General features: G+C 40.0%; 1 protein-coding gene across 4 annotated transcripts in view; it reads right to left on the bottom strand.

Annotated features, from left to right (window-relative positions):
- The window catches only part of EPS8 (epidermal growth factor receptor pathway substrate 8), a 126,741-nt gene that overhangs the window by 89,641 nt on the left and 13,543 nt on the right, over nt 1–23,557 (bottom strand). For 3 of the 4 annotated variants that reach the window (XM_054282172.1, XM_054282175.1, XM_054282173.1), the window contains one exon: nt 2,775–2,914. The gene's annotated coding sequence lies outside the window, so the exon portion shown is untranslated. Of the gene's footprint in view, nt 1–2,189; nt 2,214–2,774; nt 2,915–23,557 lie in introns of those variants that run through there. The other variant, XM_054282174.1, reaches the window with a different exon arrangement.

The following is a 23,557-nucleotide window of genomic DNA, read 5'->3' as shown; positions in this document are numbered from 1 at the left end:
TGACTCAGTCTTTATTTGTGAATAAAGTGAATTTTCCAAGCACCTTCCTGTGATGTGCAGTTCCAAAAGGAACCTCTGCACACGGAGATGGTTTCCCACCCCTGTCACAAGGGAGCAAAGGTTTTTGCCTTTTCCCCACGCAGGCATTCCATCCTGTGAGTCAGGCTGACACCTCAGACACAGCACACAGACATTAGTCCCAAACTGCTGTCCCCCTGACCAAGACACAGATGTGCTTCTGCTAGAATTATCTGGCTCCTAGAAAAATCTATGATCTCTAAATTTTAATAATTGAAAATATTGACAAGCAAAAATAAAGTGCACCTACCCAAGTGACAACGATTTTACATAAAAACAACACTGCTTCAATAACTACCTTGCTTTCTCTATTTCTACACACCCTGAAAGTCAACTGCAACAATTTGAAATCCTCTCTCCTCCAAAGCTGCTGCTGTTAGCACTGAAGTTGCTGTATTATTTAAGTGCTGAGGTTCAGAGTTCTCCAGCAGCAGAAAGGAACTGCATCTACCTTCAGTGGCTCCCAAGACAGAAGCTGCTATGCTTGAACTGGAGCAGGAAGAGCAGCAGCAATAAAAAGGAAAGGAATTTAAGGACAGGTATGTTCCAACTTGTTATGTGACAATAGCACCGAATGTGTTTTCCTAAACTTTCCACTAATTAAAGCCTGCTTATTTTAGTCTAGTTTAAGAGGCTACTGGACCTTGAAATAATGTACCTGAATTCCTTGCTCTGCCTTTGCCCCCTCCAGCAGAAAGCAGAATTACCCTCATCATTTTTCAGGCCAGGGTGACTTTCCAAATATCTTGCTAATCAAAGTAGCATTTACAGCTCAGGACAGCACTGACCTTCAGGTCTTTGTCCAAATATCCCAACCAACCTTTTTAACAACATAGCAAGAACCTGAAAGAGGCAGAGACAAGTGCCCTGGATGCATTTCACCCTTCCTGCACCCATCCTTGCAAGGGGCTCCTCCTGCTGCTCCAGAAGAGACCTTCGAGTAGTTCTGATATTCAATTCAGCACCTGATGCTGAGCTGTGTCATGCTGATGCTTTAATGGGATTCTTTCCATGTCTAGAGGAGCTATCTCCCCCAAATTCCACAGGGATTTTTAATTTATTAGCTACAGCTAAGGGCACATGTGTTGTTTTTAATAGCAAACGTGTGTTTTGCAGACCAGGCTGCATCTCATCAAAGATTCCTTGGTGCCACACTCCCAGGAAAACAGCAGTCAGCCCAGCATGGCAGTCTTAAATAAAGCAGGGGGTTGCAAGGTGTAAGGCAGCTCTGCACACATTTGCTGTCAAAGAATCACAGCATCTCAGCTGCTGCAAGAAGCAGATTGCCATTGTTTTATCAAGGAAAATCACAGATTGGAAAAACAGACTAGAAACCACCTTGCCCTAAAAAAAATTAATGGTTAGCTATTGCTTTTTGTGGAGAGGTTGTGTCTGGTATTGAGCTGGAAACAGGATCAGTCCTCAAAGGTCAGAACAGGCTCACTCTTTTCTTTGCACAGCATCTTCAGAAGCAATCTGGGGATGGAGTTTGTGTGCACACAGCCACACAGAGATTTAAACAGGAAAAAAAAAAAAAACAAATCCATGCACTTACATAAAAGGCTTTGGGCAGTTTCATTTTCTATTCAGCTGGAAAGGAGTGAAGCAGCATGCACACACACATTTTTAATCACCCTCGTGCTGACAGCAGCCAGTCCCTACTTCTGTTATCAGAACCCCACAGCTTGGATTTCCAGGCTATGAAGCACTAAGGAAGAGGGTATAAAATCTCCTCTGGTTAAAAAAAGCACAGTGATATCATCTAGTATAACACACAAATGCTATAGAATTGAAGTTTGGCCTCACCAGGACATTACTCATTCAGTGGAGGGAGAGGGGAAAAAATCCATAAACATCCAAACAAATAGTAAGGATTTCCTAAGATTAGCTGGTAGCCTGGACCACTCTCATATTCTCTGTGAAAAATGTGTATTTTGTGATTGGCTTTTCACAAATATTAAAATGAATATGATATGTGTTATGTTAGAAACTTATGCTGTATTAATTTCCTTAAGTGGTGTGTTAAACATAGTTTTAGGTTATAACATAATGTTAAAATAGAAACTATGTATGTGAGATTTTATTTTTTAAGAAAGGAATGAGGTACTCACACATCATACATGATGCACAAATAGCAGCCACAGGACACACAAATATTTCAGAGAAAGATAATTTATTGCTCTCTTATCAAAAGAAATGAACTTCTTCCTGCCTTGCTCAGCCCTGAAGACACCATTAGGATTAAGAGGAAGAAGTTGACACTGACCAGACAGAATCCTGTGTTTGAATGGAATTTATGCATCATGTATGAGGTGTATGAATGTGCAACAGGCTGTTGCTTTTAAGAGTTAATCCTCTGTTAACATGGGTCCTTTTTTGGGCTTATTTTGCCCAGAAAGAGGAACCTGGACCACCCATAACTCTTTGTTTTTTATTGTCTCCTATTGTCCTAAACCCTAATTGTCCAAATTTTTATTATATTGCTATTTTTATAACCATTTTATTACTGTTAAACTTTTAACATTTCAAAAACAAGTGATTGGCGTTTTTCACATTCTCTAAGCCCATCAGTCACACTCTGGGATAAACAAGCAAGGCAGGCCAGTCTGTGCATCCAGAATTGAGAGTTTGCAACAGATGCCAGTGGTTGAAGAGACAGAGAGGAGGGAGAGAAGCTGTGCTCGTGTACAACTCACCAGTGATCACTTGTGCAAATGCCACGAGCCTGGGCTTAGAACTTCAGCCTGGGGAGATGCTGTCCCTGCCACTGCTCAATTCAGCTGGCTGGCATCTCTCCAGAGGCACTCAGAAGGCAGCTGCCCAACAGGACAAATCACTGAAAAGCAGAGAAGGAACAGGTTCAGCTTTGCAGTTCCACTGCACATTACACAATGGGTTCAGCTTGCTAATCCCTGACTTCTTAAAATGTGATTGCCCTCAGTGCATGACAGGGAGAAATGCAGTTCTGGTTAGAGTTCATCCACTACTGTCAGTGTGAGTTTCCTAAATACCAGTAATGCCAGAAAGAACTGCTCTGTACAGCTAACAGGAACCTCATGGTCAGGATAACTGAGCAGCCTCCACCATAAACCCTTCAAATTTTGTTATATCTCAGTTTTGAACTGACATTCAAGACTTTCATCCTTTTTTATTTCATGTCTTTATTCATATCCAACACTTCATTCTAACTTATCTGTAACAGGAGCTGCTTCCAGCTTCATAACTGCACTATTCCAGCCACTGACCAGATCTTCAAATTTTAGCAAATCTGACCAATTTACAGCAGGATTTTCTTATGAATTACTCTCTTCAGGCCTTCATTTTGGTATTATCCCTTCCCCATTTCCTCTCCCATTTACAATAAATCAAAATTAATTAAAACACACAGATCAATTAGATATAGCAACAGAACTAGGAAGAAGCAATACTGAGTCAACTCCAATGAGTTGGGACAAGTGAGAATAGGTCAACTCAGCCAATGTGAATTGATCCAGTGGTTGCACATTAGTGTAAAAATGAAGTAGTATATTGTATTAGTTTTTATACTAAATCTTTTCAATCTGCTTACTAATATGACCAGATTCTACTGGTGGTTTATCTCTTAATCATCTATTTCTGCTGAAAACATAACATTTTCATATTTGAAGGGGAGATAAACAAATAATGGGTGGTTTTTTTCTGACCAGGAAAGCCTCACAGAGGAAAGGACAACACATGGGCACATCTTAAGGCTTTTCATTCATGAGCCTCAGCTTTTCCTAGCCCAGGGACCTCAGGAAAGACACTCCAGCCTTTCATGCCCATTTTATTCCCTTCAAAACGTGGATTAAGTCAAGAAGGGAAAGGAAGAAGGGAAAGGAAGAAGGGAAAAGAAAAGAAGCTACTGGAGCAGCAGAGGGTCATAATGATGCTGAGGGGTCTGGAGTATCTCTCTCAAAAGGAGAGTGTGGGAGCTGGGCTTGGTTAGTCCAGGCAAGAGAAAACTGCGAGGGGATCTCATCAATACATATAAACATCTCAAAGGGGTGCCATGAGGATGGTGCCAGGCTCCTTTTTGTGGTACCCAGTGACAGGACAAGGAGCAGTGGCCATAAACTGAAACACAGCAAGTTCCACCTTAACATAAGGAAGAACTTCAACATAAGGAAGAACTTCACACTGGAGCAGCTGCCCAGGGAGGCTGTGGGATCTCCCTTTCCTGGAGATTCACAACCCACCTGTTCTTGTGTAACCTGCTCTAGGTGACCCCTGCCTTGGCAGGGGGGTTGGATGAGATGATCTCCAGAGGTCCCCTCCAAATCCAACTAATGACTGCGTGTGATTCTGTAAGATTTTATTTAAAAATAGGGCAGACTACAGCTCTCTCCTTTCCAATAGTGACTTATAATCTCAGTAGCTTCTTACATAGAAATGAATTCTTCTCAGTAGAATGGAAGACTAAAGAATTCTGCTAAGAAAAGGAAGCAGCAAACAGTAGGACACTTATTGTTTCCAGGCTCCTTATCTCTGAAATTTGTTACAGGTTTTGGGATTCTCATCTGAAAGGCAATGTAACACAAAAAAGGAAAAAAAAAAACAGATTTCAGTGGTGAGTTTCTGAGCTCCTCCTTGCTGATGTGATTCCTCTGTTTGCTGCCCTGGACATGAGCACAGTTAATGAATAATGACTGTGCAAACAAAATATCAGACAATGATGGGAGGGAAGGGTGAAATGATTGTGTGGGAGGCTCAGATTGGATTTGGCAACAATTAGAAAAATTGATGCCCTTTTAATTATAGGAAAAGGCTCTGCTGAAAAGATAAGGCAGACATGACATTCAAAATACTTCAGTCTTTGGATTTAAATGTATGGAAATAGAAAGTTCAAAAGGTTGGGGTTCTTCATTGCGTTTTGCTTTGATGTTAAAAAACACAGCTCTCAAAACTTACATCCAGATGTGTGTGTAAAGCTTCAGCTCAATTCCAAGCTGTCACAGGACAGATTTGATTCGCTTTTATCACTCTCTAGGAATATTATTGACTATGTGTAGGACAAGGTACAGGGCATCTTTGTTTTCCCTTCCAGTAAGAGCCCAAGCCAGCAGAAGTTACAGACACTTGAAGAATCAGCCCAATAATTTATTAACATCATTTAAGATCCTCCCCTAACTGGTTCCACCAAATATATTATCAAAAGAGGGCACCAGAGATTGCTCCCTGTTTGACTGAGGTTGCACAGTGCACATTTCCTTCTCTGCTGTTATTCTCAATTCTGGCAGCTCCTGCCAGGTTCTCACGTGTGAGAAATGCCTGCTACAAGCACATGAAATTAATTATCCCAGTACTCCTTTAGTAGTAATAATATAATAATTATGATATAATGATAAAATGATATCATAATAAAAAAACCTTATAATTATATCCTTTAAAAAGTTAAAAGGGAAAAGGACATTTCTCCACAAAACTCACACACAATTCCTCAATTACAAAATAAATAAAAACCCTCTTGAAGTTTTACTCTGTGCCTCTACAGCTCTTTTTCCTTAATATCATATCTACATGATCATTTCTACAATGAGATATAACCACTTCTAAATAAGAGCTATTACATAAGCCACATTTACTGTCCTAAAATTTATTATCACCATTTCATTATTCAGTATCTTTCATCAGCAGATCTCAAATAGCATTTACAAGATTTAATTGTGTCAAACTACCAACTACCACTGCAGGTGTGACTTCTAAAGTGAAAGCACAATTACACAAGGCAGGATTTATCCAGGAAATATGGACTGTGATACTTAATCTTGCAAAATAGCAGAGATAATTTAAAGCAAGGTATCTACAAAGAATAGTGTGTGTGCCAAAAGACTGTTTGTATTGGTTTTACAAAGAGTGGACAGAATGTTCTTTTCCAAAGAACCACAAAACAAACTTCCTGAACCAATGTGAACTTTCTTTTTGCTTGTATTTAATCCAAGTAAATGTGGCTCAGCCAAACTTATTTAATAAGAAGGGGAAAGAAAAGAATCAATTAGTTTGGCATAACCTTGTCTTGAAAAAGTACAATCACATGCTTCAAAGGGAGGGGAAGTGGTCACCTGAACAGACCTAGAACCGCTGCTTCTCTGGGAAATTAGGAATAACAGTAGGAAAGGGCTTTCTGGACTATTTTTTAAAACATTTATCCCACAGCGTTATAAGCAGCTGTAATTAATTCTCTTCATTTTGGGGTTTTTTTCATGTTTTTAATGCAAGTCTCTTGATGCACACCAGCAGGGTTTGAGGATGTGGAAAAGAAGAGGGGCAGTGTGTGGAGATGGCAATGCTGCACACAGGAAAAAGAAATCAGCACCCACACCAGTTTATTTAACATCATATTCTGTCCCTAAATCAGCCATTTATGTAATCTAGGGGAAAAAAAATAAACTTAAGAAATCCAAAACCAACAAAAAACCTCCTCCAAGTTCAGCTTTTACCTCTCTTGGCCTTTCAGGAGCTGATGGGTAAGTGCACAATGAAAAGCCTTTTTACAAGGCAAAGATAAAAGCATTACTGGTAAGGTCAAAGGAGACAACACATCCTTTAGTGTGATGCATTTGTAATCCCTGTTTTAGATGTACTAATGAATTTAAAATTAAAATATATACACACCGTCTACCTACAGGGAGATACTGAGACCCCCAAAAAACATCTCAATGCCTAACCCTGCAGCAGGTCTGCTTACATGTACATTTGTGAAAGTTTCTTGGCTAACAAAAATGCTCATTTCACCAGATACACAATGCAAAATCCAGCATCTCTAGAAGTACAATTTTTCCCAATGGTCACATTTGCCACACAAGTGCCCATCCCTTTTCTCTGATGGGCAAGGTGCTGCATCATTTTGTCAGAATGCCAAAAGAAAAGGAAGGCTCCACACCACTCATGTACAAGTCAGACCCTTAAAACATTATATTCAAGAGTATAATTTCAAAATGCTGCATTATAATTCCACTATAGAATAGTTATCCTAAAGAGATGGATAAAATAACACCCAAGAGTGGGATGGATACAAAGAGAGACAGAAAATTGAGGGGAAGATAACAGATCTGCAAAATGTATTTCATGTTGCTTATACTGATGCAAAGCTTTGTAGATCCAGTCTGATGTCTAAAAGTTGTACACCTTCACTGCCATAGGAGTTCAAAATTACTATAAATATTATTATTATTATTATCATCATTATTATTGTTATTATTATTGCCGCCTTTTGAGTGTTTATACTTTCCTATGTCCCCTACATCAGTGTCAGACTTGGTTTATTCACAGCCAGATATTAGATTTCAGTGGCTATTGTCACAAGCTGTTTCCTTGTTTACTTCTGCAATTTTTTTAGCTTCAGCTCCTTACAGGGTAGACAATGAAACTTGGTTTTACTTTTAGATTCCTCTTGCCACAGTGTTTGGTTTTCAAACTCTGCAGGGATCAGGTTTAATAAACTGAAAATCAATCAGCACTATTTTTATTTTGAAAGTGGAGACAAATTATATTAGTCTCAGGTATTATTAAAATTCTTTTCATATATTCAGCTTGGATCCACTTCAGAACCTCAGTGCATTAAAGTTACACTGTCAAATATATTCATATGCAAACCCTTATTCTACCTGCTAGAGGCATATCTTAGTAGAAACCCTACAATTATTATTTTTTCAATTGAACCAAGGAAAGATTATTAATAAAAAAAAACCTGCAGAGGCTAAGTTTCTGCTTTACTGAAGTTGGTTTTACATCTCAACAGACCTGGGGTTTCTTGCTAGCACTACAGAAGACAAATCTGTCTCTTTAGATACTCACATGGAGTACACAAAAATCAGAAAAGGATATTATTTAGGATTAGATTATTATCCTCAAATACCACTGCAGACTGAAAGGATGAGCACAGAGAGCACAGCAGTGGGAAACAGACCCAGGGTGTTACTGTGATTAAATTCACCACTCACACCCACAAAGGGACATCATAAGATTGGGAATTCTCTCAAAAACTGCATCAATTCCCATACCTTTGACAAGGGCTGGTGTAGCTCAAGAGATGTGTGGGAAGCATCACATGTGGTTTCAGAAAAAGCAGCAAGAAAAATCATTTTGGCTTTGGGAAGGAGCAGGAGAGTGCCAGAAGGGGCTGGTTTCTCACTGGTCACTCTGAAATGTGAGCAGAAATGCTCAGCCCTTGATTCTCAGGCTTAGCACATTTGGTGGGACCTGAGAAACGTTCCAAATATCAATTTCTACTGCAAAACCACCCACCATATCCCTGTTCACCCTTTGCACTCCCTCTGCTCCACCCTGCATTTACTTCAGGTGTTTTTTAGCCACAGGTGCTCAGAGCACTAGAAACCAGCCTGTGAAAAGTAACTGCGCTTTTCTTCTAGCTGACCTTTTTTGTTCAATTTTCCTGTTCAGCAAAGGAGAAATTAGAAAAAAAAAATCAAAAAACACATGACATTGCACAGAAACAGCAAAACAGAGAGCATGGACAGACTAGAATAAAACAACATCCATCCATCCTTGGCATGTCTCAGCACTAGAGATTACCAAAATGTCCACTGTGCTCAGTAGCAAAGTAATGAATTTCCCAGCTGCCCAATATCAAGTCCTTCGTTTGCTGGCCCTCCTGTAAAATGAGAGCTGAAATAATCCAGGCCACTGTCCTGCTGTAGCCTGAAAAGTCAGGCTCTCTTTACTTTTTCAGAAGGGCAAAGCACACCATAAAAAATGCCCAACATTCGTGTGAAAATTTAACAAATCAAGAAGCTTGTTTAAAAAATACGCTAAGCTTGCCTTGTGTAAATTTATTGTAGCTCATTTGCTGTGTGAAATTTCTCAAGATGTGGAAGAAGGAAGGCAGAAAACAGGAATCCCTTTAAAAGAAGGGTGGGGAAGCAGCACGAAGGAGCAGTGAGTAACTCCAGAGTTAAGAAACTCAGGGCCAAAAGGTGAATGACAGAACATTTGGTCCAGACTGGTATAAATTTAACACTGTGAACAGATTGGGAACCTGGCCCTTCCTAGCACTGAAGGGCTGTATCATCAGGAAGATCTTGACTCTTTTCTGTTTATTAAGGAAAGCAAAAATTCAGGCAGCTCTTTGAAATCCCTTCCTCAAAGGGAAGCAGACGGGTTTTCACATCAATACACCTCCAGACATCCACCACATTACAGCCACTGTGGCCATAAAAGTTATTTTAAGCATGGTCTGTAGTAATAAATTACTTTTAGTGCCAATAATTTTCTCTTTGTAGCTGAGGAGGAGGAGTTTCCCCATCGTGATGTAATCAGGAATTACTTTGAAGCTGTATCAAAATTTGGATTCATTAAATTTTTATCCCAAGAAAAGACAGAGCACAGAACATGGCCTCTGAAACACCTAAAAACTTCTACCAACCTCTTAATTTTTTTCCTATACTCCTGCACATCAAATCAATTTGATTTTTATACACAATTGTAAAACCAGACAGTCTTCATCAGTTCATGCTATCCTTTACCTGGGAATCACAAAAGAGTCACAGTATTGGGACATCTGGGTGCCAGAATTTTCAGTCCATCTCTCCATTTCCTCAAATGCCATTTCTTCCCTTTGCCTTTGCACTTCTCCCCAGTTAAATCACTGACCAGCCCTGGGATCATAGCTCTGCACTCTTGGGGATGTTTTCCAGTCTCTTCTGATACTGCCCATCAAAATCAAAAACCTTCTGCTCTGACTCAAAGCAACCTGTGACAAAATTCAGCGCCTGTGACCTTTTTTCTTCTGCTCCATCATTGCTACTGACCCACAGCCCCTGAACCCCTCATTATTGACCTCTACTTCACAAATTAATGGTTTATTAAAATGCAATGAGGCACATTAAATCACATGTCAGGTTAAATCCACCTTTAAAAAAATCAATACAACTGTGAAAAGCAAGGTTTTTAATAGCCTTTTTTAGTCAAGTAATGTATGGGGGGGAAGTGGGAAAAGAAAAAGAGAACAAACCTGGTTTCAAGCCAACTATCAGGTCTAACAAAAAAGTGATTTGTTATTTTGAAGAATCAAGAATTTAATAGTCTACAACAAGGACAAGGTGGCATTTTTCTTAGAGTGCTCTGTTCCTTCTAAAGAATCTGCGATGTTCCCAATAGAGCAGAACTTCTAATTCCTGTTGCAATGGGAACAAGTCACCTAAAAAGTGGTAGTGATAAGAACTCTAAAAATGTGGTTTATTGTTTAAATGTGGGATTTTGGGGAGAAGGGCTGGGGTTTATTTTGGTTGGGTTTTTTTTTTTCATTTGGTTGGTTGGGTTTTAAAAAATGAGGAATCCATTCTGGAGCAGGACTCTGGCCAGGAAAGAGCTCAGGACAGTCTGAAAGGCAAGGATTTCTGGAGACCTTGGCCTAGATATTCTCCTCAGATCTACAAGAGGAAAACAAAGATGACAGCCCCTTTGCTGTAGGACAAGGTCCCTCCCTCAGTTTCCTGTAGGTGATGAAAGAAACCAAAAATGGCCAAATACTCATCAGGAGCCCTGCAAAGGTCAACTGCAAAATAATAATCCTTTAATCAAGTCTGAGCTAGGAGCCAGCTTTCTAAAAGGTTCCACTTTGTAAAGAAAAAACCCAGAAGGATGACCAAAACCACCACTTACCTCAGTAAAGATTTTCTTGCTAATGTTTCTTTTATTAAGGTCTATTAAAAAGTAATGCTTTCAATAATGTCTCGCAGTAATGCCCCTCTAAAAGTTAAGGGTGCATAAAAAGGAAATCCTGATGCTTAAATACCTTCCAACTTTTCTAATTATCTCTCTTCCTCTGTTTTATAATTTTGGAACAAGGGTGTTTGCCCTTGATGTGATCCCAGATTCTCTTTGGCTTCCTTGTATCACCTCATTTCTGCTTTTATTGCCTCACTAATAAGGAGCTGGTTCTGCAACAGGGCAGGTACAAGTACAGAAGTGAATTAATATTCACTGTAGGCCAAGAACAGGATTTACACCACAAACAAAAGAGCCTAATCCTGAGCTAACAAATCATACAGAAAAACAAACACATAAATGCTCAACTGGAAAAACCCCAAAAAACCCCACCATGGTTACAGGGCTCCTTTTTCTCTGCTCTTTATTGACCATTCTGCACATCTCTCATATTTCCACACTATTTTTGCCTGGTAATTATGATCCAACAGTAACTTTAAATCAACATTGCTAGACAACAAAGTGAGGACATTAAAAATCTTCATGACCAAAATGGATTTTTTCTGCATCCCATCCAGAAGGGGAAAAAAAAAATAAAGTCTTTAACTTACCCAAAAATGCCTACAATTTTTTCTTGCTACTAAGTATGTCAATTGTGTTTGGTTTTGTTCACTGCATAGAGTCATTACCAATGCTGAACACACTCAAACATAAAATCCCTCTGAACAAACAATTCCTAATCCAATGTTTCATCATTTTAATCACACCACCAGAATTTTTCTGGGGAAAATAAATAAAATCAGAAATCTGCTCTTGTTTAAAACAACATTCATTACATTGTTATTTTATGTATTCAAAGCTACTTTCAGACTTGCAATACTGGCCATAAAAAATCAATTCATGGTGATGAATGAAAAGAAAAACTTCAAATTGTTAACTAAATTCAAGAAAAATGCGAATAAGACACTGTTCCTTGCAGGCTGAAAGGGGCTATTCCACATCTTTGCATGGAGGAATAAACCTGGGGCCAAATCACAAAACTTAAGAGGTTATAATGGAAAAGCAAAATACATCTTACACACGTGTATTATGAAACTTAGAAAAAAATTGAGAAAAATTGAAAACGGGGACAATATTTTTAAGCCTAATGAAGAAAGCAACAGCTCCCAGGCTGACTGGAATTTAACCTTTTCCAACAGTTTGCAGGAGATGGGAGGAGGTGAGAAACTCTAGAAGTGCCTCCAGTCTGTCAGGTAACCCATGCATAATTTACATTGCCCAAGGAGGGTCATTTGTCTTGCACTTCAAAACAATTTGTGCACCCTCATTAGAGTTTAATAATAAATCCACAGTTTCCCCTCTGTATGCTGGGATGAAATAAAGAATTATTTATTACATTTGTTAAATAATTAAATTATTAAATTATTTATTAAAGTTATTTATTTAAAATTATTTATTATATTTTTTTTGCTAGAATAAAGGAAGGATGTATATGACAGACATATAGGAAACGAAGACAGAGAAAACTTTTGATACATCAAAATCATACTCCAGGGAAAATATTCTCACTTCCCAGGGAATTCAAAACAATGCTGTCAGTGTCTTGCCATGCCAAAAACACCCCCAAACATAAACCAGATACTTCATGTTGCCCAACTAGGGCATAAATGGATAAAATATATCAATTATGTCAGTGGATTACACCAAGAACATCCTGTGCTAAACTTCCTGCAAGCTGCTAGGAATTGTTTTAAAACAAGATGGATGAAAAAACAGCCCAAAGGAAGCAGTAAATGACAGCTCTTAACAAGAATGTTTCTGGAAGACCAAAGCTAATGCTGTCTTTCAGCGCCCTGAACCACTGAAAATTAATATAATGGGGGAAAAAGTTAATATAATAGGGAAAAAAAAAATCTGGTGATGTCTATGTGTACACTAATTTTGTTAAGAGACAAGAAAAGATACTAAAGAGCACTAAATACACTCTACAGAATAAGAAATGGAGAGATGTTTTGTTGTTGTACAAGAGGGTGATATTAGCCAGATAAAGAGAAATATTCAAAAAAACCCTTTTCTGTTGGATTTAAATCAAAAGAAAAAATTTCCTCAGAAACAAGAAATAGACCTCAAGATGCAAAACTGACATCTGTTTTATTAAAATGCAGACATCCTCAGGAGATTAAGTAATTCTGCATGGTCTCACACATCTAAGGATTCCTAGAGCAGGATTTGAATGGAAGATTTAACTCAACTTGAGCACACAAATATGAGTGGCTTCCATCTCTGTCACTTTCAGCTTTTTCTCTTTTGAGTATATGGAAATATCCAGCACAAAAATTTTGTTTCTGGTATTAAAATTATTATTAGAGTTGCAAATTTCATCAAAATAATTTACAGGCTTATTATGACAAGCCAGGTTTTATCAAAAGAGTTTTCAACCTATTGGTCTGAAAAACAATCTTCCCATGAAGACAAAAGCACAGCAGTCATCATATTACTGAAGGTCTAACTCCAGTTTAAAAATGAGTAAGCTAAAATGTATTTACTGGAATTTAATTTAAAATGTATTTACATTTTAATCAGAAAAAGTAACAGTCTGCTTGCCTAGTGACTCTTTCAAGCTTTAAAGTCTATAATATCTTTTTTCCCCCTCCTATCACAGCCTGAAATTTAATTAAGATGAATTTGATCTACTGGTCCTCTAGGAATTGGACAAACATAATTAATACATTAGGCTGAAAATTCAAACTTTTATTAATGGGCTCAGGCAACTCCACAGGGACCCTCAAGTCTTTTAAAAAGTTAATCCTCATGTAAGTGTTGTATCTTCAAACACTGGGCTTTTCAGTGAGAACGAGCAAAACTCTTTCCCTGCCCAAAGGAAAACAAAGATGTGCTAATTCCCCACAAAGAACTCACAGAATAATAGCTGGACATATAGTGAAAAGGTTCTTTGTCTTGAAAGGCATAAATGCATCTCCCTGCATAAGGGATGACTGTGCTAACTGGAGCACTGCTTATTCTGTTACACTAAATATTGCCTCGGGACCTCAATGACCATGACATGGCAAGGCTCTGTGCCCATTTATCAAGTTCCTTTACAAGAATGACACCCAGGCCAGGATCTCCAGGTTCTAAATCTCTCCTTGGAGGAAATTAATGTGGATGATGCAGGATGGCTTTGAGTACAGCTGGAATTCAGTTTGAGCCCGTCACCTTCTGCTGCAGACTGAGGGAGCCCTTCCCTGAGAGAGGAAAAATCCACTTACAATGCCAAAACTTGTCTGTAGTGGCTCAAAGTTTTGTCATCTATAGCATCCATCAATTAACTCAGTAAATATTTGCTTAGTAGTGATGCTGGGCAGGTGACTCCCCAAGATCCCCCCGCTAGACCCTGGTGAAAGCAGGGAGATGAACACACTCCCAGCCTGCAGAACAAACAACACTGGAGCAAATTCCCTGGGGAAAATCAGGCAGGAAGATGGGGTATTTATAGAAAGGGGAGTTAAAGGCACTTGGTTCCCTTTTTTTTCAGACACTCATTATTTATTCTGATCCTGGCAATCATGGGATGGCTGCAGAAGGGACCAGGAAAGAAAGTTCTCAGCACAGTGCTGTCAACATGAAACTGGATTTAAACATCTCCTCCTGCAGTGAGTTTCAATACCATGGCAAAGCTTTGTGCCCAGAATGCTACAGATTTTCATGGAAATGCCAGAAATGAAGGTTGCATGCAGTGCAGTGGGCAAAAACAAACACAGTGGGCACAGACAGATCAGAAAAAGAAATATCTATTACCAAACTGCAAAAATGCTGCAGTAACAGGAAAATGAGAATATTTTTAATGTTCCTGAGAGAAGTAAAAATGTTTTGCATACAAGGCTTACTCGGAGACATAACAATTCACAGAATTAAAAACATGACATATTTTTCAGCCTAATTCTTATCTAGGTATTGAAGTGCATTTTTTTTTTTTGGGCTGCAACCACTCAATGCTGATACAACAAAGAGCCTGTCAGTCCTGTAAATCATATCTTTAAGTTCCAGTGAGACATGACTATGTGTTATTCAGGTTACATGTGCATTCCTCTTGACAGCATGAAAGCTGGCAGTCCTCTAGCCAAGTAAGAAAATAATTATTTCCCCATATAACAATGCTTAGACTGTTCCTAAAACCCTAACTTCAGCTTGGCATATTGGGGCTTTTTTTTTCCAGAAATCTGCCAATCCTTTCAATTTGACAGCTTCCAGTGCTATTTTCACAGTGAATTTCCTAGCAAAAGCAGTGCTGAAAATTATATTCCTCTGTCACAAACTAAAGGAAAACTTTTTGCCCCAGATGAGCACTTCCCAGGGCAAGCACTGGGACACAGCAGAAGACACAGGAACTCCCTGGTTAGCTTGTGCTCATCAAGAAAGAAACTATTGATATTTAAGTGTTTTTACTTATTTTTCCACACATTTCACTGTATTATGTTCCAGCTTAAGAAAAACAACAGGACAAGGGAGGAGTTTGGGCAATTGCTTCCCACCGAATTTGCAGGAGGGAAGGCAAATATCTGTGGCCTTGCACAGTTATCCTCAGCCACTGTCCTGGGGGCATAAACTGTACCTGTCCTACCAAACTGGGTGGTTACTTGCATTCCAGCCACGACTGAGATGCAAAGCATCAAAAACAGATTTCTAATTATAATTATGCAAAATATCACCCTGCTCCCAGGTATCAAACATCAGGAAAGAGAAGAAAAATTTTTAAAAAAAAGAACTGTGGTCATGCGTAATGGCTCTGTCCTCCACCTCCAGGAAAGGCAGAAAATTGACTACAAGCTCTTTTTTTTTAATACTTTACACTTGCCTTCTCTTCAGGGAGATTTACAGAGGAAACAAATTACCTGGGGCTTTGCAAGCTGGTAACAGAGCTGCTTTGCAAAAACGTCTCAGCATTAAGGTTCAGGTCACCACTCTAAATTTCTTTGTATCTCTAGCCCTAGGCAAGTTCAACTTGTTTAGCAAAACTGGCTCAAAAAAACCCCACCAAACCCACAACAAAACAAACCAAAAATAACCCACAAAATCTATAGAGGAATATTCTCCAAGGGCAAAGAAGAATTTGCAGGATTAGTTGAGGGCTAAGATTCTCTCTTGTGCTTCCTGGGGAGGGAGGAAGATTCCCCACCTCACAATATCCTGAAGATATGGAGTTTTCTACCTCCTGAACCAGGAAAATGGACTTCTGCTTATCAAGGGAACACCAGGACAAGCAGAGCCCAAAAAAAGATCAATTTTCCTTTATCTTTTATCCCAAAGGCACCAGAGCCATCACTCAGTGGCATCACTCAATGATGAGATGTAGGCAACAGGAAGCCAATGGCTGGAACTGAATAAGTAGCAAAAAAAAAGGTACCAAAAATACCAAAAACCCTACAAAAGCTGAATGCAGCAAGCTGGCAGGATTTACCATGGTGAGAAAGACCCTTTGAAGATTTTTTTGGCCGTCAGTCCAGGCAGATCTCAACCACACATGCACACAAAGTACACCAAAACCAGAGATTTCCACCTCTCCAGCCCCTCTTCTCTCTCCCGCAAATGCACTCCAGAACATGAGACCTGCTGCTGTCTGCAAACAGCTCCCAGATGGTGCTAACCCTTCAGATTGAACAGAAACCCAAACATAATCCAATCCAGCTGCAAGCTCAGCCTGTGCTCTGCTCCACTGAGTGCGTGGGGGCACCAACAGGGTTGGCTCAGTGTCCTACACCACAGAATGAGTGTAAAACAGCACCCAAAATAAGAGAGAATATCTTACACAGGAGGAGAAAGAGAGGAGCCAGCACGTTCTTGGGTGTGGGAGATGCTGGCTTCCCTTTGGATCCCTTTCGATTAGAGTTTGGCCAAAAAAAAAGCATAAAATTCAAAGAGGAGGGTATAATTCTCACCATAGAATGTAAAAAATATTTACACAATGGTTCCTTATATTTCATCCCCATGAAGATTCCCTTCTCTAAGTCCACATGCAGCTCCTGTTATATTTTTAGGAAGGGGGTGATGAATAGAGATGTTTGAACTGTCCTGGGCAAGGTCCAGCCCCCAGAGCAAGGTCAGCTCTTACCTGAATGGTGCTTCAGAAGGAAACAATGCCCAGGCAGGGCACAGGATGCCAGCTGCTTTTGGGTAAGAAAGGGACTCCCAGGAGCCCAAACCCAGCGTGCGGAGAGCAGCAGCCCCTGCAGTGACCCAGCTGGTGCCTGTGGGAACCCAGGACATTGCTCTGGCTGCCCTGGGTGGCTTGAGACCCTGGCAGGGGCTCAGAGACCTTGGCACGGAGTCACAAACACCTGTGCCTTTGATTTTAGCCCATGGAGAAAATCACCAACTTTGTGTGAAGATTTACAAGCCACAAGAGTTTGAGTAGAATGATAGTGAATTTGTCACAGGGTGAAAAAGTAGAATTTTGGGGATTTAGAATGGGGGTTCAGGAGGCAAGATGGACGAATCTGGGTGTGTCCTGTCCTTCTTCTTGTCCTCCATCTTCTGCTGTGATGGTGGCACTTTTGGATTGGTTTAGAGCAGAGACAGACTAACATAGGTGATAGGTATTGGAAAATTATTGTAAATAAAGTACACGTAGTTCTTAGTATAAAAAGCTAACACCACCCCAAGGTGGTGAGTGTGCCTCAAACCAGCCTGCTGGACAGATCTCAGCAGGTCAGAGAAAGAATGTGTTAGATAAGAGAAAATAAACAACCTTGAAAAGCAGAACCGACAAATCTCAACTTCTTTGGTCGTGGGGCTGGGAAAAAAGAGACTTTCTGACACCTCAGGGTCATCTCAACCACAGAAACTCAAGAGGTGCCTACGTGTCGTGCTCAGCTCCTCAAGTGTCCCTGTCCCACAGCCAGGGCACTGATGGGGACCAACAGCTCGGGGCAGACCCTCCCTCAGTGCCCATCAGGGAGCTCCAGGTGAGCACCTGCAGCTCCTCACCCAGCACAGAGAGAGGGGGAAATCACAGACTGCAGCACAGGGAGGCAGGGACAGCAGCAGGGATTCCTCTTCCTTAGCACACCAGAGGTGATGTTTTGATGGAATTCCCAGACCTAACATATGTGCAGAGGAATGCTGGAAAGTTAAATGAGGTGTGCACACCTAACTCAGGTCTCCAGTGGGATGTACAGTTGCCATAGCAACTTCCAAGGCCCAGGACAAACCAAATTTCTGATGCTCCACACTACTGCAGCTGTGGGAGCAACATGGACAACAATCACTATTGATACATTGCTATTTTAAATACCAAGAAAACAAAACCAAAAAAAAAAGTAAGTAAAAATATTCCACTTAGGATCATAAACCAAATATTTTTCTCTAGGATGTCAAGAGAAAACCTTGTGCACAACAGACATTCAGAAGCACAATGAGATGTGAGGGGAAGATGTCATCAGGGAGAACAAGTCCCCATGAGCTTGAAACCAGACATCCAGCACCCTCATTGTATGAGAGCACGTCCTTCAGAAATGTTTTTGAGCATTAGAGTTGTAAAGCTGTAATGCCCAGTGCAACACTTCAAAGGCTGATCAGGTAAGAACCTTCGTTAAAACTGAGCCATTAGTTCATACAGGAAAAAGTGATTTTACTTGGAAGAGATCTTTCATTCACTAATTAGCATTAGTACCTCAGTAAGAGAACATTTCAGTTTCAGTCTGAGCCAGTCTCACCACTGTGCTATAGAAATCAGTTTCGTTAATTGAAGCAGCACTCTCTTGCACAAACACTAAGCTGCACACTAATTGTTGCAATGGGAATGGCTTTCCTTTATAAGCATTTCTGCAAATGTTCAGCTTCATTATTTTATCCATGTCTTTTAGAAACGTCTCATCCTTTTATTCAACTGATCCCTCATTTCCTTTTATTCAATGTTCAAACCTGATGTGGAGAGTTTCTGTCATTAATTCAGAAGCATCCTGGTTTTACTGATGGATGAAATTGGGCACTATTCCTTTAAATATTATTGCAATGCTGAAGTGTAACACCAGCAAAAAAGCTGGCAAAATTTGCCTTCCTTTGGGATAAATGGAGAAAAATTATATCTTGTTACCATCTCAGAAAACTGATGTTCCTGTAAATGATGACTCACTGAATATTTTGTTGTGTTATTAAATTTTTTTTCCGAGGAATCTTAGCAGCACTTTTTTCTTCAGGAAGTTTAAGGGTTGCAAAACTTCCTTTTCCTCACAATATTATTATCTGTCAAGGGAAAGCCTCCAAGCTGTTGCATGGGAGAGAACTGTAAGCTTGCTTTAAAAATGCTGGTCTTTAGGCAAAGAGCTACAACTCAGTTTGTTTCAGAGAAATAAATGGGTTATTCAGGGGCACTATGGAAGTCATAAATTCACTGGTAAAATCTGGTCTGCCCTAACCATTCCCACCACCTTGAAGGTCACCTTTGTACTCTGTAGGCTTGAGACTGCTGAATTCCTGCTGCAAACTGAACTCTATTTAAGAAAAAAAGTTGAATCAAGATTAATTTATGGCTATGCTGTTTCAATTGTTTATGAATTTCAGAATGTACCAATTTCAGTATTCTATAGTTCTCTACAGGTTGCAGTGACACAAGAACATGACAGATCAGAATCAAGGCACATCTACCACTTGCTGAGAGAAGGGGAGAGTAAAAAAAAAAAAAAAATAAAAGAAAAAACTAGAAAGTCACACTTTGTCAGGTCACTGTTACAGTTTCTGAAATGCCAGTTGTACATTTTAGCACACCACCAGTCTCAAATGGTGAAGGCACTGTCAATCAAAGACTCCTGTTCTCAAGCAAGCTCTGGGCTTGTGCTGAGGCATGGGAGGTGGAGAGGAGGTAGGGGAAAATATTCTCTATACTGGGCATATACTTAGATATAATGAAGTGAAAAAACAATGAAGAAATTACAATATACAGGAGCTCCCAGTGCAACCTTGTAAAACAAGGATCAGTGATGTGGTGAGGGACAGATACAGCTGGAGTCACAGACATCTTTTATGGAAAATCCTTTCTTTAGGATTTTTCCTCCTGAGAAGCTGCGAGGCCTCAGGAACAGAATGTAAACAATGGTTATCTGCTGCTGTGGAATGCAACAGGTGCATCTGGGATTGGTCTCATGTGGTTGTTTCTAATTAATGGCCAATCACAGTCCCGCTAATTCGGACTCTGTCTGAGACACAAGATTTTGTTATTCCTTTCTATTCTTAGCCAGCCTTCTGATAAAACCTTTTCTTCTATTCTTTTAGTACAGTTTTAATGTAATATATATAATAAAATAATAAATCAGCCTTCTGAAACATGGAGTCAGATCCTCATCTCTTCCCTCATCCAAGAGCCCCTGTGAACACCGTCACAGGACTCCTTCTGTCTTTCTGCTCTTTTGGCTCACAGCCCTTTCAGGTGAGAAAGGTGACAATAAGGATGGATGGGGGCTCATGGCCTCCACTGCCCATTTTTAAGAATCATTTTGCATACCTTGGGTGAACATGAGGACTCCCAGGAGCCATCACAGAATCTTGGCTTTGAGGCAAACTTTGTACCTGCCCTCTTTAAAATCTAATTCCTCAAGTGCTCATTCCCCCTCCCCAAAAGCAGGATTCCGAACTTTGGTTCCTCTTAAAGAAAAATTTTGTGCCTTCTGCAATATAATCTTCAGCTAAAGCATTGTAACCTCCCATTAAACTTTGATTTTAAAGCACAATATTTTCTTGAATCATCAAAAAATGCCACAACCTGCTTTTAGCAACCTGTAGGCAAAGCTCCCAAAGCCTATTTGAGCTGCGAGGCAGCTCTCACCCCTCACTCTCCAAGCTCTCCTCCTCTCCCCATGGGAACAACATTTAAATTCGAGTGCTGGTGCCTCAGGTTTCATCCCCAGCAGATGAAGCAGCATATCCATTTCCAGCACGAATAAGTTTCAATGAGTAGTGACAGCTTCCAGCCATGCAGAAACATAGGCAGACTCAGATGTCATTCTCAAAATGGTAACTGATTTGAGAGGGAGTATCACAGTCAAATGGCCAAAACAGAACTCTGCTTTTAAATGACTCATTAAAATCCAGGGCAAATCAAAGGTCCCGATAGAACAAGGATTATTAGGGGAAAAAAAAAAAAACCACCAAAAAAACCCAACACCCATATTTAATGTGTAAGCTAACATGGTAGAATCCTCAAGAAGATAAAGCAATTTTTCTTTCAAAGAAAAGTACTCATCTTTGTGAGAAAAGACAACTTGTTATTAATTCAAGATAAAAATCACAGCACTGGAGGTGAGCCAGTTTATTGTTTTCACAAGACTTTGCAGACTGAACCAAGATAAAAGAAGAATCCCAGGGCTTTGCAAAAGGGGGATGTGGCAGCACTGATACTCCCCACTCCAGACTCTGTTCTGTACCACTGCCACAGGCTCACCAGGTATCATCCCTGGGGATTTGAATTTGAATTATCAGGGGTTTTTGGGGCAGTAGTTTTGGCTTTTTTGTCTAGTACTTGCAATGAGGTATATGGAAATATATGGAAACAAGCCATCCACGCAGTGGATGCTACGAAAAACACAGGGGTCACAAGGAAGAAATTAGTGATGCTAATTTCATTTCCCATGAAATGAAATTGAAAACAAACCAAAGAGCCTCCTGGCCAGGGACCCTGGAAGCTCTCCTAGCTTCCAACAGACAGATCCTGAAGATTTTAGTGGAGATGAAGTGAGCCCCCCACTACAGCACCCTGCTCATTTCCCAGTCCCCACTTTTACATCTCCACTTCACTTGGCACTGCTGCTACACCCACCTCCACAATTCCAGTACTCACTTGTGTGACAACTCGTTCCACAGCCCTGCAAGTGACAGGAAATTGTGACAGATTTCACTAGAAAGGAGCTGGGGAAAGTTTACAGTAAGCTTGCTCAGCTTTGTCTGAGGCAACACCAAGTAGTACAACTGAGGATAACCTGTCAAATGTAATTAATTAAAAATCCCAAATAGCCAACCCTGGACACGAGAGACCTCAGCTGTGTGTAAAATTAACAGCCCCAAAAGAAAGATGTAAGCCCTCAGGTTTACCTCACTGAGGTGCAGGGAGCATCCAAAAGATGTTATCCATCATTAAACACTCACATCAACTCTGAATTCAGAGTAAAATCAGAATCAGCCTAGATCAAAGAGTGAAATGCAGCACTTTCTGCCTCTCCTCACCGTACAATCTAAAGACAGTAGCATTTTGAGATTTCTTTGTAGTACTACCCCAGTGACATACCAATGAGATAATGTAATTCCTGAGGACTGCAGAAGAACATTAAGGAACATAAAGAGAGACTAAAGAGAACATTAAGTTGGTTTAGATCCCCTCTTCTCTCCTTTTCTTAAAAAAGTCCTCTCATCTCAGATAAACAGAGGATTTTTCTTAGTTTATTTACTTTTATGTCTGGATTTAGACATTGCCCAGCAGAGTTTTCATGAAAACATAATGCCTGTTTAAAATAGCACACACTTCAAATAAAAGATGTGTGTCACAATAAGATGAGGACAGAAAAAAAAAATAACAAGAATGGTGACAAATTCTTTTAAATTGTTTCCAAATGATCTAAGTTTCCTTTAACAAAACAAGCACACAAATTATCTTGGGGTTTGCTTTGTTTTTTAGTCGTGGGTTGGTGTTTTTTTGAGATTTTTAAGCCTCAACCTCAAAATCATTAAACAGGCAGACAATTTGTTCTATTAATATCAGTGGAACAAACAAGCACTTAGAGATCAAGGTTCTGATGCTGCAGAAACCCTCTCCCCCACAGCTGAACAACTCATGAACATCAGTACCAATCTTTATCCCCGGGCTGAAAAACACCTTCAAACTCATAAAGGTAAATTTTAGGCAATTTTGGGGCTTTTTTCCTGCTTTTTTTTTTTTCTTTCTGTCAAAGCAACAGCTGAGTGTATTTCTAGGAGGTCTAGGGGGATTGTGTGTCCAGAATGGAGAGTGCACACATGGATCAAAAATACTAATCATATATGGTTTCTAATCTGTGAGTGCAGTGTCACCATCCCAATGCATATTACAAAAAAAGAAAAAAAAACACACACACACACAAAAAAAAAAAAAAAAAAAAAAAAAAATCTGTAGGACAGAAATGACCCCAAGCTCCAGATATGCATCATTTCTAAGGTCAGCTGGTCCCTGCAGGCGTGTGTCTATTACAGGGCAAGAACAGGGGAATAACTGGAAGGCTCTGTTGTTTTATGTCACCGTGGCAAGAACACTGCCTCAGAACATTTCCTCATTACTGGAAGCAAGAGTCCCATGCAAGGAGAGCATAAAGAGCAAGGTCATCTGTAAAATTGTCACATTTTTTCTTTACATCCTAAAGAAGTCACTGCACTGAAGCTGTACAAGGAAGGTTTTAAAACCAAGGAGGACTCACATTGCTTGTAACACATTCCCACAGAAACCCAATTTTTGGACTCCATTTACTAAATTGCCTGTAGTGACATCTGTAAATCTTGTTTGATAGAAGCCATGAGGAAGACGTGACAATATTGAAAAAAATGTTGCTGCTGGTGATGCCTTGAGAAGGCTGACCTAGAACAAAGGCTGGATGGAGTTAAAGAATAAAGCAGGGATTTATTCACAGGATCTCCTCCATGGATGCACCTTGGGCAGCACCAGAGCCCAGCCAGGGCTGCACCCAAGATGAACCAAAATGGCCCCAAAATGCCCGGCCAGGCACGGGGTCTGTCCCTGGGATCAGTTCTGCTCCATTTGCACCTTGCAGTTCATTGTCCC

The sequence above is a fragment of the Melozone crissalis genome, unplaced genomic scaffold (genome assembly GCF_028551555.1).
Source record: "Melozone crissalis strain CALT ecotype California unplaced genomic scaffold, PUWL_Pcris_2 ptg000033l_1, whole genome shotgun sequence".
Taxonomy (NCBI): domain Eukaryota; kingdom Metazoa; phylum Chordata; class Aves; order Passeriformes; family Passerellidae; genus Melozone; species Melozone crissalis.
Note: the sequence above shows the minus strand (reverse complement) of the source record. Positions and strands in the feature narration are given on the sequence as shown.